Below are 12,162 nucleotides of genomic sequence, written 5' to 3'. Positions count from 1 at the left end.
TACACTGTAAATCACTCTTTGCACTTTGTCACATGACCGTATTTGACCCTCATCTTACATGTGCGTACTTTTCACACCTGGCCAAAGCAAAACGTGACACTGACACGGTGTCCTTTAGTAGACTGACGGTCGTATTGTCGGCTTTGGTGCGGTACGGGGCTAAAGGATGCAGTGGTGCATCACTCTCTTAAGCTTATTTAAGAACCAACAGTCAAACAAACAAAATAAGAGACACTTTGAACTCATAGCAGGACACCAACGAGACTCCCCAGATGAGTAAACAAATGGAAACATGATGGACGGTGCTCATGCTCCCCAGAGGAATGCTGTTCAAGAATGACATTTTTTTGGCTTTTGATGGCTTTTACAAAACAAAAAAAAACAAAAAATAAATAAATAAATGTAGCCAGCCTCAGTGAGTCACACATATGTCCAAGATTCTTCCCCCAGAGCACTTCAAAGGGCAGACATGGACTGACGCCTCCACAACAAAAGAACCATCTTTAAAGGGCAATAAAGGCGCATTGATTCACAACAGATTCCGCGACACAGCGAGTGGAAAGAGAATCATTTTAATCTATTAAATCAAAATGAAGTCAAAATGCTGCGGGAACACGATCAGTTGACTCTTGAGTATTAGCTGCTTTAAAAACATCGCCTCTCTGTCAATGAATTCAACGCAACATCATGATAAACAAAGTAGTAAAAGACAGGTAGATGTATGATATGACTTATGTGGACAGCGGACAGTCAGAGGAAGAGCTCAGTGTTTGTCTTTTTCAGAGAATTTGCAATGAGTTCACAATAGAAGCAAAGCCAACTCTCGTGCCTGCTCACATTAACTCAAGTGTCTTTGAGGAAAGCCAGAGATGAAATAAAAAGGAGCATAACACAACCCAGTATCACAGCAAAGCGTAAAATAGACACGCCTGTCCACTACAGCAAAATGTGAGATAGCCACGCTTTGGCCTCTCTAGACGTGACATTTTCACGTTTTGTAAGCGTGAAACTTGCGCGCACGTACAAGTAACATAATAAAGGATCATCAGGTTTTGCTGTAGTGGACCGGCGTGTCTATCTTACGTTTTGCCGTGAAACCAGGTTGTCTAACACATACTGAATTTGGTTCTACTCATTTTACTTTATTATGTTGCATGCCTATTTTCTTCTCAACCTTGTTTCCCATCTCTTCTTCTCTGCTCTCTCTAGCAGGTGGAATATTTACAACATGCTGGTTACTTTACAATCCACTCAAAACAGGCCAGAAACACAGTAAATTGGTCTCATTTGCATAAAAGCTCTGGATTGTATATATATTTAGATGGCGGAGGTCATGTCAGGGACGGTTATACTTCGTAGATTCCTGAGATTGAATGTCATAAATATTAAAATGGCTTGTTTTTCCCAGCTGTGAAATGTCATTCTATTTCTGTCAAAATGCCAGTGCATTCTCCATCATGGGATTTGACTAAAACGTCAATGTAGAGACTTTTTTTTTGAAAGCCTGTTGTGATAAACAATGTCTGCATGGATGATCGGTATATCCTTTGGTAGGATGCAAACATTAAATTGTATTTATTCACACAAATGTTTACCTAAACAAATACTGGACTCAGTCAGTGTGCTGAAAGGGGCAGCATCGCATTTCTGTGTATGCCTGCATTTTTCTGCTTTGTCCTCTGTTAGTCCATGTTCTTTTTTGAGTTAAAGCTAAAATTAAAAAAAAAAAACAAAAAAATAAAAACTCAATGTGAGTAACTAAAATGTAGGGCAGCAACTTGTTTTCATTATTAATTAATCAGTCCATTATGGGTTCAATTAGTCATCCATTTAGTCACAAAAATGTCAAAGCAATTTAAAAAAAACCGCTCATTCAAAGTTCTCGGAGCAAATAGTAACACATTGAAGTTGTTTGTTTATAATACAATTATGTAAAACACAGAAAAGTATTAAGTTATGCAATTTGAGGACCTGGAAAACATTTTCTGTTGATTAAAAGTGTTTCCGTGTGTCTTTACAATACTTTTGAGCATGTGTGGGAAAATGTGTTAAAGGTACCATGTTTTTCACTTCATCTGTTTTTCTATTTGTGGTCTCGACATTCTTAAGAAGGTATTTTTGTGGTTTTAATTACCAAATGCCATTTTAAAATGTACATCTCCCTGAAGCTTTGCTCAGGAGCTCTACCAAGAACAGTGTGTTTTGTGACTGTGTCTTTAAGGCACATTTATATCAATGACCCTCTCTTCTGATTGGCTGACTCTCAGCTGAGTGACGCATGCCCAGGTCAACCACACTTTTTTTTCCAATCTTGTAGCTTTCTAACGCCAAATAACTGCTCAGTTGTCTTTCACCGTGGTGAGATCAAGCGTATAAAAGGGGTGTGAGTTTGTGACATCACAAACCTATGGGAGTACAAACGGCACAGTTGCTGAATATGGACTGCATGCATTTCTCTGTGGACTGAGCATTTTCACACTTTCACAGTAACTATACAGCCCCTAATGACATCCCCCCAATCTTTCCACAAAAGAAAACATGTCAAATGAAGTAAACACCCATTCCTACAATATTCTCTCAGTCTCAGAAACATGTCCTGTGAGCGTAAGCTGGTGCTGCTCCGCCTGAATCAGTGTTTCTCCAGGGAAAAATGTGTATGACTACCCAAGATAAATTATTCACAATATTTGTTGGGCTGAGCTGGCTTGTATGTTTTTGCTGCAATATACTATATGTGTGTGTGTTTGTGTTTGTTAATTAAGAACGCACAGAGCACACGGAGCTGCCTGACAAACATACACAAACCCTGCTGAAATATTTACACTCAATCCCAGGTGGTTAAGGTGAACCACAACATGCAGCTCATAATTCTATCTGTATCTGAGGATTTCTCAGAGGAGAGGAGGAAAGACTGACTCTGATGGATGCATTAAAGCTCAGTGACGTAAGAGAACAGCACGATGTTAGCTGACGTGTGGAGAGGGAATTATTGTATGTTTATTCTTCTGTAGGTGTTATACATTACATTAAAGAAACAGCTTTGGGAAATACTCTATTCTTGCTGAGATCGACACCAGTCTGTGTGCCTGTGGACATGGAGCTGGAGGTGATGGAGACAAAACCAGGAGACAATTAACAGGGGTTACACAGCCAGCCTAGCAAACTCCAAAAGTTCAGTCATCCTCATACCATCCCCTCCACTGCTCACAAATTAACAAACGGCCTTACTTTTGGGGTTTTAAAGAGAACGTGTCAAAAATGTTACCAAAAGAAACAGATTTGTTTTGAGGCCAAGAGTTTATTGCGGTTCAGAATTGTCATTTTCTGATATTTTACTGTTGCTCCTCCAGGTACTGAAACATGGCATGTATTGTGTACAATTATTTATTATACAGTACTCAACTATGTTTAAATGCTTTAACTACACGGAAGAAAATCGGAAAATAAAATAAATTTATTTGTGTGCTATATGTGCGAACGTGCTTTACACATTGAGCACTTTTACTATATTGAGTATATTTTGCTGTTAATAATACAGATGGATTTTGAGTGAGGCTACAAAACCATTTGTGTGTACTGTACGAGTAAAACAAGTGAAGGTGTGTGTGTGTGTGTGTGTGTGTGTGTGTGTGTGTGTGTGTGTGTGTGTGTGTGTGTGTGTGTGTGTGTGTGTGTGTGTGTGTGTGTGTGTGTGTGTGTGTGTGTGTGTGTTAATATTAATGGGTATGTAACTGGTGTGCTTTTGAGACATGTTCTTGTTCAGAGAGCTGACAGGCTACCGTCCGAGGTGTGTGTAGCAAGGCAGGGAGGCCGGTGTTACGCGCACCCAGCCGCAGTGCACTCCGTGTGGGCAGCTGGACTGGCGAGCCCGGCCTGTCTCCATCGATCAGCGCTGCAGTTTGCTCAGCAAAGTGGCACCTCCACTGATGTACGAGAGGGCTGCCGGATGACTAACAAGCAGACACACACTGATGTGGACGGACACACACACACACACACACACACACACACACACACACACACACACACACACACACACACACACACACACACACACACACACACACACACACACACAGCAATGACACATCGTGTAACCCTACATACTTGTACAGTCAAACACTGGCAGGAAAACCTGTGCAATACTGCCTGAGTGTGTGTTTTACCAGAACAGAAAACACATTCATTCACTTGCAGTCTCATAAGCCTAAATATCCACACACACACACACACACACACACACACACACACACACACACACACACACACACACACACACACACACACACACACACACACACACACACACACACACACACACACAAACAAACACACCCGTTCAACCTACACACTTCCTGTGTGACCTGCTCGAATGTCACAGTATATTTGTCACTGAAGTGCGTTCCGATCTCGCACCGTCTCACCACTGAGCTCTGAACGATGTGGACGACTTGTTCCCTGATGAAACCAACATCAAAGTCCGATCGTTCGTCAAATCTCTCCACTCTGACGCAGGCTAATTAGCTCACTTTTTTTTGCACATTCTGCAAGTGTGCTTAACGCAGGAAGACTGAGGAGAATGTGTGGTGGGTGTCGAGAGAAGTGAGATGCCGAGGGTTAAAACTGCACACAAATGCAGTGTGTTAAACTTCAGCAGGAGAAAAGGGATTTTACGATGATCTGTATGAGAGGAGTGATACTTCATGTATTAATCATCAGTTTGAATGATAAATTATTCTCTCCCCCTCCCAAAATTTTCTTGCAGCTCACTGCTTCAATTATCACCAGTTAACTGGCAGGAAATCTGGGGATGTAGGAATAGCACTATTGAGTGGTACAAAAAAAATCAGAAGATATACCATTAGTTATGCTGTTGGGAAATTGTTCTTTAAAAGGCTGATGTTTGGCAGCTGACTCTGAAATGACAGCTATTCAAAGTCCTTGGATGCAGCTTTAAAAGACTTTCAGAACAGTCCTAACACTGACACAAAAAGGTTTCTAAAAGTTGATTTTTATACTGTCAAAAATGTACTACGTTGCCTGAAAAGTACATAGATTGACATCATATATACATACATATATATACTTTTGAAAACAGTTTTCTTTATGTGCAGAAAGAGACACAGGACTTGTAGAATGTATTAAAATATGTTAAATCACTACAATGGTTGTATAATCGAGCTCTCAGTCCAAGACTGAGCCGGGAGTTTACCTCAGACAACATGATCGTAAATGGACTCAAAATAAACAGCTGCCAGTTTATTAGGTTTTACCTATCAAAAGTAACACAGTATAGCAGTCCTGCAATAAATCCTACCTTCATAAAGATTATAATGTTTAGTTTGTGTGGAACTGTTTTAATTCAACTGTTTGGTCGATGTAGTTTGTTGTATACACAGAGGTGAGTCTGTTATCTTGCCTGTGCTCAAACACAAAAAATGACAACTAGAGAATTGCAATAACACTTTCTGAAATGTTCATGTCTACTTGTTTCTGGCTTTTTTCCCCCCTTTTTGTGAGATATATATATATATAAAACAGCACTGTAACAGCATATAGACATCACTGAATCTGTACAGCTGCGATCACAGGGCTGAATGACACAACAGTAATTTAACATTTCCAAGCTAAATATTACAGGTGGACGAGAGAGACAAGCAGAGGAGAAAAGGTGTGCTGTTTATAATAAACAGGAGGCTAGACAAAAAAAGAGTAAGAACCAGGGATTCAAAGACGCAGATTTGATGGTACTGTAATTCCTAATAGTGGGTGTCACTGATCACTCCAGCATTATGGTTACAGGAGCTGAAATGTGGGGTAACTGTTCTGGTAAAAAAAAAAAAAAATCTTTCCTACAGCTGCTTTCAGGTCTAACTCCTAAATATGTACTTTGACTTCATTTTTGAGGAAGAAAAATGTTCAATATGAAAATATTCTGTTGTTCTGGTGATCATGAATAAGATATTTCTTTTTTTTCTATTTAACGTCTAGTGTCAGTCACCTACTTCTGAACTTCTACAAGTGCTTTTTTTTTTTTTTTCCATTTCAAACTCAGGATTTACAACCAGATGTCACCCCTTCCTCATCAACACATCAACCTCTCCAACAAGGAAAACCTTAAATCTCTGCGTTGTCATCTTCACCTCTACTCTCTACTTGTTTTCATCTTCTCTGGCTTCCTCTTCCTTGATGCCTCTGTTGAACCCTGGATCTCGGAGTGCCAACTGGACTCACAAATCCACACTATGTCTGTGGTGTGTTACATTGTCCAGTGCGGCCATAAAAAAAACACAAACACACACACACACACACACACACACACACACACACACACACACACACACACACACACACACACGCACACTATCTTTAATAGGGTACCAACTGTGTACCTATTCATGCTAACACCGGAACACATCATGACAGTATTTATACACCATGCACACAGACACTCACACTCCCAAACCTCTTTCTAGTCATCCTATTTAATGGGTCCTTAGCATTATGCAGGATTTTCCACTGGGTGCTCGCCAACAACTTCCTCCCAACCTGGAAGTAACTCTGAACCTAAACACAGAGACTCTTTTATGTGCTCAGGTGTCTCAAATGTCGCCATGTTCTCTGAAAACAAAGTGCAGGCTCTTCAGGATGCCTTTGATGTTGAGTGCATTTTTTTGTATCTCTCCAATCAATGCACCTGCAGTTTAGTGAGTGATGGAATCGCCTCTGGGAACAACAGCCTTTTCTCTTTCAGATTTAATAAACTCACTGTGACTGGTTTGAATGTACAGTGCTACAATACCTAGAGGAAAATGAACACTATTGGAGCAGCCTTTAACCAAGTCAGCATGGACCACCAAATGTGCAGAAACCCATCAAAAACTCTGCCACTGCTGCAACTACTTTAGAAGACAATAATAAAATGTGATGTTTCCATGTAGCGCCCAATCACAACAAGTTATTTCAGGGCACTCAACATAGTAAAGTCCTAACAAGACAACTTTACGGCATTATACAAAGGAACCAGAAAAATTCAGCAATTACCACGAGCGGCTGGGAGGAGACAACTCCTCTTTAACAGGAAGAACAACCTCCAACAGAGGGAAGGAAAAACTCCCTTTTAACAGGAAGAAACCGTTTGTGAACGTTTAAGTCAAGTACTTGACTTCAGTCTTTCCATCATTGTGAATGCTACATGACATTTAAAGTGCCATTCACAATTGAAGCTGACAGTTAATGCAGAACAGACGCTGCACAAATCGGAGCGGTTAAAGGATAAAAATGGACCAAGGTTGATCATCAGAACAAGGTGTGTATCAGCCTCGTGGCGAGCCATCAGGCCGGGTTGACGCAGTACCTGACAACAGGCCAGAACGGCCCTGGGATCAATGATTGATGCACTCAAACCATGTGAGACTCGATCAATCTTACACACAAACACAGACAGAGAAACAGACAGACAGACAGACAGACAGACAGACAGACAGACAGACAGACAGACACGGATGAATTTCTGCAACTCATTCTCAGACACGAAAAACAAACATCTGGATACAAAACCTGTGCAGATCGCAGTGTGTGAGAGGAGTACAGACTTTCATGACACAGAAACATTAAACACATCAATGCGTTGACAAATCTGCATACATCATCTTCACACGCCGAACAAACAGCTTAAAAATGGGATGAAATGATACTCTCATACACATGGAAGCACATGCGCAGAAAGGGATCATCCTCCCGAGTATAGCCCATAATGCAGACTGCGGCTGGAACCCATTTCAGCAAATGTGATTAGCCCAACACATGCCATGTCATTAAGAGATTGAATCCTAATGCCAGCAGTGTTTCAGTGTTGGAGCATTATTTGGCAAGAAGCGAGCCCAGATGCTTATCAGTGTCTCCATTCATCCTGCAGCCCATCAGCAGATATCAGCAGCCCACCAGGGATTCCTATGGAGCACAGTCTGAATCTAAAGATTTCAAATACCAACACCCACAAAGACACACACACACCCTCAAACTGTTTTCTGACACATTCGTGTGTACACACACACACACACACACACACACACACACACACACACACACAGAGCAGCATCTGTTTCAACAGAATTGCTTACGAATGAAACGATCAAAAGGGGAAATTTTCTTTTGTAAATTATACGCTTTGTGTCGTTTGAGTGTTTGTTCATCACTTACCATGAGTGAATGTGTCTGTAAGTAACACATCTGTGAGGCCATGTGATTGTGTTGCCATTTATCTACATGCAGTTACAGTGTGTGCATTCGTGAGAGTCCATCTGTGGTTGAGGTGTGGCGATGTGCATCTGTATGCAATCACAATTATATATACATTCGTTTGTGTATGGGTGTGTGGGTGTGTTTTTTCAGGTGTGCCTATACAGCATCTGTGCTTTTAGCATGCAAGCTGTTGAATTTACATTTGTGCGTGTGCTTTTTTGCTTTTGTTTTGTGTCCTTTTGTTTGTATTTTCAGATATGCCTTTTTTTCTATGTGTGCGTAACCACTCCTTGCAGCCTATAGCATTAACAAGCACTGAAAGGATTCAGCTTAAGGTGCTGTAAGTTTGTTTTCTGTTCAAATAAGTGTTTAATAGCTCCGTTCCCACAGCCATCACTGATGGAGTGTTCAGTCAGCAACATGGGTCTCCCAGTTCCTCCGCTCTGCTGTTAACAGAGAATACATTTTCTGCTATCTAATTCCCACTTGATCCAATCACTGGAAATGATGATCCTCTCTGTGCATTCATGGGTAGTGTAGTGACCAGGCAGAACAACGGAAGCTACTGACTCCAGCACTTCTACGACTTACGCGTCGAAAGACGGCAGGCGAATTAAGACAGCTGAAGAAAAGAAAAGCCGAAAAAAACAAAGGTTTGGGAGGGCTTGAACAGCGACGTTTAGTCATGTTACCCCGTAGTAGCTACTGTATATGGATATTTGTTGGCGTTTTTTTACCCTGGTTGTTAACATTCGTTTATAACTGCCTGAACACGCATCATCTGTGGAGGACTTCTAAACGGTTTGCCGTGTTACGTCTTAGCTCGGTACCTAATATTAACTACAGTAGGCTATATGCAATTATATGCGAGCGCTGTGCGTTCATGTGATGACGTCATGGTGAGGTCAGGAGGAAGGAGGGATGAGCTGACTGCAGGCAGTTCTCCAACATGCTATTATCGCTTGCTGGTCCTTTAAGTGTCCTCTGACTCACTGAAACACAACATTACACAGCACCTTGACTGTGGAGACTCAAAACGATCTATATAAAGTTATAGCAATAAGAGACGTGACTCATATCCAATCAAATCCAGTCTTCAAAGTTTTACTTCAGCTTTGCATTAAAATTGTTTAATTAATTCGGCAGTATGTATTGAAATCAGCGACATGAGCTCGCAAAAGGTTTCTTGGAGCGACAGCAAATGGCAACAAGTTAATGATCACAGGCTTACTTCACAAATGAGAAGAGATCTACAGGCTTACTGGCACCAGACATGACTGCAGCAATTAAAGAATCAGATATTCAGACAGGCGCTGCTGCATAAGAATGAAAGGTAATTCTCCAACAAGACATCATTTACATATTAATTCTGAATTAAATGACTCCCTTAAAGCAATGGCTCTCTAGTACTGCTGTTCCCACTGTTCATCACCAAGCTGTCCGATTTATTTTTTACCTCTTTCACCAGCTATTTTAACCAGTTTAGACAGTTAAAACCATATGGGTCTCAAAAACATCCTTGATTGTACGCTGTACATGTCCAATGCAAAATCAAAGACAGACAAAGTTCATAAATAACTGCCGAAGAGTCAAAAAAGCCAAAGACACTTATAATTTTCATATGAACATTTTTGGTGGTTGTAAAAATAAGAATTTTGTGGCCATAAAATGCTAATATAAAATGTGTGTCCACCATTACAACAATCCACTTTGACAAACTGAAATAACCTTCGCCAAATGGTATGTTGTCTATTTTTGTTTTTATGTTTGATATCTATTTTTACAGACCTTTTTGATTATGGCATAATGACATTTGAGATGTCAAGGCAATAGTGCGCGCGCGCGCACACACACACACACACACACACACACACACACACACACACACACACACACACACACACACACACACACACACACAAGCCATACGCAGGAAGACACATAAAAGTGTCCAAGACATCCAAGTGAAAGAACAATTGGTCAATCACTGGAAAGTATGCAAGCATAAGTGCAACTTTTCTGTGATCAAAAAGGTAATTTGCACTCATGTAATAGTACCTCCATTACCTCCAAATCACCAGGTCAGAGTCTACATCAAGACGACTGCACTAATACAAAGTGCTCTAATCAAGGTTCCATACATTTAGCGTGACTCTTCAAAATCATTTAAAAAAATACATATATTTCCAAGTGTTTCCATCTCTTTTTAGACCTGATTTATTTCAGGCAAGTCTTTCTTCCTATATTAGGTTTCCTTCCTTAGTAAAATGTCCACTCTTCCAACACATTCATGCTTTCTTTCATGCTTTCTTTCATGCTGCCCACAGAGTGAGATTCATTTTCCAAGTCCTCCAAAATCTCTCATTAGCTCACTTAAATTGTTGGAGACATTAATGTAATTTCATATGCACAGCTGATTCAAACTACTAAGTGTGGGAGCCTGTGGCGAGCAGATGTAACAACTTAACCCCTGCGACCTCAGCTGTCCCGCCTGAGCAAATAAAATGTCAGCATCCGGCTTTGCAGCCCCGCCTCTGACAGCTCCACTTCCTTCTCACAGCGCCCCTCTTCCAGAAGGACTCAGATGGAGCGGGAAGAGATGTGGCTTTTCAATCTAACCATGTTGCCACTGGTGGGTTTGTCAGTGTATGCGTGTGACAGAGATGCAAATGTGGTATACAATATATCTAGTAAAGTGTGTATTCTGTTGGAATAACCACAATGTAGGACCTGCTATTCAATGTAACACAAGCAGCCTGTGTGCTCATCCGACACAGTCTCACAACAAAGCGTGAAATAGACACGCCGGTCCACGACAGGAAAAACGAGAAATCGCCATGGTTTAGGCTGGCTAGGCGTGAAAGTTACATCTCTTTGAAAGCATGAAACTTGCACGCACATAAATGTCATGTGACCGAGGTCCCGCAACAGAGGCAACAACAAACATGCAGTAGGTTACATTTTCGTCCTCCTCAGGAAAAATCGTAGCTTTCACACTTATATAGCGCAAAGTGTTGCTATTTCACGTTTTGATGTAGTGGACGAGCGTGTCTATTTCACGCTTTGCCATCTTTTTGCCGAAAAAAACAAAGAAACTAAACGCTGTAACTGGTAGATTTTTCTACTGAAATATCCTCAGTCATACAAAATACGGTGTGTTTTGCAGAGATTTCACATGAGAATCGACTGCTACGATGGCAGACGGAGAAAAGAGCGCCTGTTCCAGAACCACTAACTTAATCGACTCCCAGCACCGTCCACACTGTTTAACTGACAGGTGATCTCTTGTGATGTGTAGCGCACAGCAAAAAACGCAAAGCCGAAACTAATCCTTTAGATTACTAGTACTTTACCAGTCATCCAGCAGCTGTCTCTAAAGACCTGACCACAATCATTGTATGTGGACACAGTTTACCGTGTCTGTGAGTCATGTTGACAAGCATCCTTGTATCACAAACAGCACCAACAAATCCTATTCGTTTAGCACGATCTTGACAGACACATACCAGGAAATCTGAGCCTGAATGTTAGCAATAATCTGCAAATTGGATAATCGAAATTGCATGAAAAAACAGGAAGCATGGAAAATTCAAATTTAGAAATGTTGGTCTCGAAGAAGCCACTTCACACATGAAAATTAAAGCTGTGGTCAACGGAAGGCTGGTTTGAATTCAAGAACTAAAACAAGTCAACTTTAAAATTGTCCCTCCAGGAGTTTTCCCAGAGCCACTCTCTGTCAAAACCAGTGCTGAAAGATTCAAGATCATGCAAACAGTCACACTTTTCAGATGACAATTTACTGACCTTCTGTAACAGCCCCAAATCTGTTGCAGCTCTAGTGTAACCAGCTCTATCGTTCCGATAGAGAGGAAAGCAATAATATAATACTGTGACTTCTTTTCTAAATACTCTGTAAGT

The 12,162-nt window shown here is 40.9% G+C and overlaps 1 protein-coding gene across 5 annotated transcripts in view; it reads right to left on the bottom strand.

Annotated features, from left to right (window-relative positions):
- kcnq5a (potassium voltage-gated channel, KQT-like subfamily, member 5a) overlaps nucleotides 1–12,162 on the bottom strand; it is a 90,717-nt gene that overhangs the window by 76,715 nt on the left and 1,840 nt on the right. The window lies entirely within an intron of this gene.

Source organism: Brachyistius frenatus, unplaced genomic scaffold (genome assembly GCF_029030835.1).
Source record: "Brachyistius frenatus isolate BFR_SWC_R1_liver_20210118 unplaced genomic scaffold, ASM2903083v1 Contig_108, whole genome shotgun sequence".
NCBI classification, from domain to species: Eukaryota; Metazoa; Chordata; class Actinopteri; family Embiotocidae; genus Brachyistius; species Brachyistius frenatus.
This window is presented reverse-complemented; position numbering and strand designations above follow the sequence as displayed.